The sequence below is a fragment of the Heterocephalus glaber genome, unplaced genomic scaffold (assembly GCF_053883595.1).
Source record: "Heterocephalus glaber isolate CG9 unplaced genomic scaffold, H.glaber_assembly_v1.0 deba00001550, whole genome shotgun sequence".
Taxonomy (NCBI): Eukaryota; Metazoa; Chordata; class Mammalia; order Rodentia; family Bathyergidae; genus Heterocephalus; species Heterocephalus glaber.
In genome coordinates this window covers 22,707,727-22,713,736 of record NW_028258343.1, presented here as the reverse complement: position 1 = coordinate 22,713,736, position 6,010 = coordinate 22,707,727, and the positions used below count along the sequence as shown (strand labels likewise).

The 6,010-nt window shown below is 38.3% G+C and overlaps 1 pseudogene; it reads right to left on the bottom strand.

Moving 5' to 3' along the window:
- Positions 1–4,961: 4,961 nt before the first annotated feature.
- LOC101713043 (ferritin heavy chain pseudogene) lies at positions 4,962–5,602 on the bottom strand (annotated as a pseudogene).
- Positions 5,603–6,010: the final 408 nt, after the last annotated feature.

The window sequence follows — 6,010 nt, the reverse complement described above, 5'->3', positions numbered from 1 at the left end:
TATTTTGGAAGTAAACCTCTCATCAGATATGTGATTTATAAATATTTCTCTTATGCCACCAGCTGCTTTTTTTACTCTTTTCTTTGATACACGGACCTTTTTGTTTTCATGTAGCCTCCTTGTGCTTTTGTTATCTGGATCATTGCCGACCATTCATAAACAAGAACAATCTCATGAAGATTTTCTCTAATTTCTTCTACAGTTTTACAGTTTGCTATCTTAGGTTTAAATCTTTAATCCATTCTGAGTTCATTTTCATGCATGTTGCAACTAGCAATTTAAATAGGAGTTTGTGAAAATATGTGTAAAGTGGGTGAGTTTCTCATAAAAATATCACTTTGAAAGAAATATCTTTGAAGATTTGCTACCACTCACCCAGTTTTTCCAAGAAATAAACCATTCAATGATCATTTCAGGAATTGTTTGTTCACAGGTGTTCTGGAGATCAAACCAAAAAAATGTAGCTTCAATATAAACTCTGGGCCTTATGATCCTTAAGAACATTTACAGATTGTTTTCATCCTCATGAAAATAAAATTATTTTTGCCACTAACTGAAAGATGAAGATTCCAGTTTCAACTGTGGACCGTGCATACTGAAATCAACAGAAAGGTTTGCGTTTTAATTAATTAAAATTCAAAGCTGTATGTTCTCTGTGCCTACGTAGCAACAAATTATCTTTCTGAAGTCCTTCTGTCTTCTCACTGCACCATTTGCTTATTTGTCTATTTTGGTTGTTTATTTATCAGTTACCTATTGTCAAATATTCCCTTCCAATACAAGGCAGAAAATTTTTTAGAAAAGAAAGAAAACATTCACTTTAGCAGACTCCCTTTTCTCACATATTTCCTCCACCCTCAATCTTTTAAAGATTTAAGTAGAATGAATTGCATTAGAGGAGCTCCTGAGTATTGGTTTTTCACTATATGATTTTATTTTCTTGGACCTAGATAAAATACTCTAAGTGGCAATATCTTGAGCTAGATTGATATACAAGGACTAGGGCAGAGTGAAAGGGCTGTATTTCCTCTAATGACAGAGTGCAGATGCTTCAGAAAGAAGTTTATTTGCAAGAAGCAACCTGCAATGTGCAAAGTTATCATCAGCCCTGAATTCAATTTACTGTAGGTTGAAATACAAGGACAGTTCCATGGTTTCATAATTATCTGACTTTAAAAAACTTGCCAACTTTGCTTTGAAGAGATCATTTTTATTTCCTCAGAACAATGAAAAGATTCTGAAAAAGTACAATGATATACCAAGCATTTTGATATATATTCTATGAAAGTGATAGTATTGTCACAAATATGAAGTTAAAAAGAATATGAAGATTCAGGAGGAAACTAGTGACATCTAAGAATCACAGAATGTGCAAAGCAGATGGAGATGTGCGAACTACAGTGTCTGGGAAGAAATGGCTGGACCCCTCGGTGACCATCTCTAGGCACACAGTGCTGGGGCACAGTAGCTGCTTGAAGAACTGCAGCTCGAACCTACATGCTCCCTGGCTCCCTCTAGATGCAGGTACATCTTTGAGGGGGATTTTCATAATGAAGGGCAACACCCAGAAGCTGTGATGGTTATAAAGTTGACTGGAGAAAGATATAAGAATGTCAAACGTGATTGTTCAGCTCAATAAAGAAAAGTCTATAAAGCAGATTAAAATGAAAAAAGAAATACAAAATAAGAGGAGCAATGTTCTGTCCTCAAACCAGAATGACCTTGCATACAATCCTGCTTTTCTGGAAGAGGGAAGGTAACTCCAAAGAGCTGCAGTCACTGATGGATATGGAATAAGCATTGGATTTCTGCAGAGTGGGGAGGGATCAGACTTGACCACTGGCAGTAGAATTGGCACGGTTCGGCCGGGGAGCTCCTCCCCTTCTCAACTGATCTGAGAAAGAAAATGCTTGAAAGACAACATGGTGCCCCCACGGAGAAAGACATAAGAGGAGACTGACAAGGGTTTTTTTCTAAGAAGTTTTTAAAAATTCTTTTTTAGGCACAGTAATATTTCATGGAACCTGCTCTGTCCAGACACAGGTCTGTGTCCGTATCGGCTTGGAGAAGCCAGACTCGTCTCTCCCATGGGATATCCAGGGTGGCTATCAGCATAATTAAATCTCCATAACAAGTCATGACCTTGATCTATCATTTCCTAAGTCTCTTCAAATATAGAGTCTTCTCCATTTTTTAAAGAACCAGTGTGCCACAGAATACATTTTGGAAATTCTGTTGTTTTGTTTGCTTGCTTGCTTGTTTGTATCCATTTAGTTTATTGGTGCATGTTAGGTATACAATACAGTCACATTCCTCATTGGGATCTTGTACCTTTACATGAGTATCTCAGTTCTTATTTTTTTCCCCATTCCCCTGCCCTCCCTTCATACCCGTGGAAAATTCTGGGGATTTTTGACCCAATAAAAACATTTTTAATCTATGAAATATAAAGAGGTTACATACTTTATAAGTTTGATCATTCAGAAAACCAAATCCAATACTTAGAGCAATTTTTGATAAGTTAATGATTTCTTGAGAAGACAAAACTCTGTTTATGCCAGAAAGTTATGAGATCAAGCTACACTTCATTCAGATAGCTTCTCACGTTTTTTATGCTAAATGTTTTTCTCATCTTTATTATTATTTTTATTTCATAAAAAATGAAATAATGAGAGTAACAGTAGTTAATATACAGTGTAATGTTATCTTCAAATTAGTTACTCAGGACAATACATAAACCAAAAAGATTCTTACAAAAAAAAAAAAAAAGAAAAAACAACACAAACTTTCTTTTCAGTGATGTAAGGTAAACTATTAGTATGAATGAACAAATTAGCATATATATTGCAGCATTTTAAAAACAACAAAACATGTAATTTTGAAAAGTATTTTAACTTCTCCCTATTTCCCATTTATCTCTCTTCCATTTTGCTCTTTGTCTATATATTGTGTTTTATGATATCTTTATATAATTACTGATGAGCTAAATTCTCATGTTTAAAATATCTATTGATTGAACTCAGTAACAGTTTGTATTGATTTTGCTTAGAATAGTCAGAAATATCAGATCTTAATTTCCCACCACGAGAAGAAAAAAACACGGCTCACAGAACCTCAAAAGAGCACAAAATAATCAGTATATTTTGGATATAACTTCTTAAATATGAATGAGTTTCTTGGTAGAACTGGTAAAATGTATGTGTGAGGTTTACCACCCACTCAATTCCAGGAAGAACAATTTAATAAAAATGTAATATAAATTGTAGATGCTCATTAAAGCCACATGTGTGATAGATAATCAGTCAGGAATAAGAAAGAATGGAGAACACCTTTGAAATTGTCTGGTCTCGATATCCAGGTTGCTCTATTTATAGTGAGAAATTAGGCCATTTTGTTTTCATACTCAGAAACTGCAGGAGAAGAGTAGTGAAAAAGTATAAATTGATCTTCACTCAACCTATCTACAGAGCCAGCTGCTTTAATTTGAAATATGCATTGAGTATGTGTGCAGGAACCATGGCTAGCTTGAATGTATTTCAGAGATACAGCTACTTATTAAGTGCATGGATTTCTGCCAATATACCCTGTTTGAAAAGTAGGTTATAATTAAAACATAATCACTTAGGTATATGGAATTTCTACTGAAGCTTAAGAGTCAAAATTAAGCAACATCACCCTCGAGAGGAATTTTTTGTATAACAGTAAGTGCAGTTTGTCTTCCTTTGGAACTAGACTTTTAATTTTTTTTAGTTTGGTTCGGTTTATTGTGGAGCTGAGGATTAAACCCAAGGGCCAGTGCATGCTACCCAAGCACTCTACCTCAGAGCTATGTCCCCAGCCTCAGTGAGGATTCTTGTTTGTTTTCTTTTTTGACAATTTTGGTAAAGAATTAGAGATCATGGAAAGAACTCAAGCAGAAAACCAGAATATAAAAAATTCTGTTGCCAGTGTGTGCAGCAGAAATGGCCAATGGGTGGAGCGAGTGTCAGAACTGAAATATGGAAGAAGCAGCTCCACACTTGGTGATATCCCCAAATCAACAAAACCATGGAACCTCGGTCCAACAGCTGCTGGATGACTACAAAACCAAACTAAGAAGTGTAAGTGGTAAGGAAAGATTAGAAGATGACACAAAATGTATAAAATTAATTCATCAAAATCGTAGCAGAAAATTTTCCAAATCTAGGCAGATAATTCAACTTCGAGATAAAAGAGGCATATGGAACCCCAAAGAGCCAGGACCAGAAATGAACTTCTCCACAACACATCATAGTCATACTCTCAAAATTAAGCACAAAGAGAATACTAAATATCAAGTAACTTATTAAGACAAACCTATCAGAATAATAGTAAATTTTTAAACACAAACCTTAAAGTCCAGGAGAGCTTACAGCAAAGTTTTTCAAGCTCTAAAAGAAAACAACTTTCAACCCGGGTTAATATACCCTGTAAAATTATTAACCAAAAATATAGTAGATGAAAATGGTCAGACTATATCCATGGGGTTCAATGACTTTTAAAGTATAGATGCTATTTTGTCCATTTTAAGGTACATTTCTTTTAAGGTACATCCCTTGTAAAAATTAATGAATACCCCTTTACCCTAATTTACATTAGTTATGGGAGACATTTAGCCACTGAGAGTAGTGATCTTTTGCAGTTTTAGGATTAGTCTGAGAAAAATTGAAAGAAAATATTTAAGATTTAAAGTTCTTTGAGCAAGTCAGCTTTTGAAAACATCCAAATAAAATAACATGCAAATGACTTTGTTAGGCTAGTTTTCTACAAATATGTAAGCAAACTCAGGATTAACTTTTAAGTAATGAAAATATCATATATACTCAATATTGTGGGAAAAAAATGAAATCTCCCATCTTAACTTCAGAGATTGTATTCACTAGAGAAAGTGGTTTTTTTCGGGGGGGGGTACCAAATTTCTTTATTTGAAGCAATTAAAGAACTTAAGTAGATGTTCTGGTACAATTTGTAGAAGAGGTACAGGTAGCCCCAACATGCATGCGCTGCCCCGGTGACGTCAGCCCAGGCTTAGCTCTCGTTGTCACTGACCCCAGGGTGTGCTTGTGGAAGAGGTACCCTGCCATGCCGGACTGTGGGGCTCCCATTTCACGCAGGTTGGTCAGATGGTCACCCAGCTGCTTGATGGCCTTCACTTGCTCGTCCAGGTAGTGAGTCTCGGTGAAGTCACGCAGGTGGGGGCCATTCTTGTCAGTGCCCAGCCTGTGCAGCTCCAGGAGTGCCTGGTTCACGCTCTTCTCCAGGTGCAGGGCGCCCTCCATCGCGTTCAGCCCGCTCTCCCAGTCGTCACGGTCTGGTTTCTTGATATCCTGCAGGAAGATCCGCCCACCGTGTGGTTCTGCAGCTTCATCAGCTTCTCGGCATGTTCCCTCTCCTCGGGAGGCTGGTGCAGAAAGTACTTGGCGAAGTTCTTCCAAGCCACATCATCGCAGTCAAAGCAGTAAGACATGGACAGGTAGACGTAGGAGGCGTAGAGCTCCAGGTTGATCTGGCGGTTGGTGGGGGCCTCGGCATCCTGGTGGTAGCTCTGGCGCCCCTGCGAGGATGAGGAGGTCGTCATGGCAGCGGCGGGCGGGCGGGCGACGGGCTCGGTCCAAGCGCTGTTGAAGCAGGACACCGCGGCGACGCTCCGAACATGGTTCTTTTATAAGAAAAGTTACCCCTACGTGACTTGGATCATAGTATCTACCAATCTCAAATCTGTAGTTACCAATAAGATGCACAAGTGGAACTGGATTTTTGTTTTTCTTCTGACGTCCAGAAGAAAGATTGAGTAAAGTGAGGAGGTGCAGCATTTCCTTCCCACAAAGGCCCCGGTCTCTGTTCATTCTTCCCTTCGTGTCTTTCTCATCTCTGCCTCAGGTCGACTTGGAAAGGGCCAGGTGATGGTCTTCCGCACAGGGCCCCTCGCTAGCAAACTCTCCTGGGAGGAAGGGTGAAACCACAACTTCCTTGGCTGGTAACGAGCTTCGGC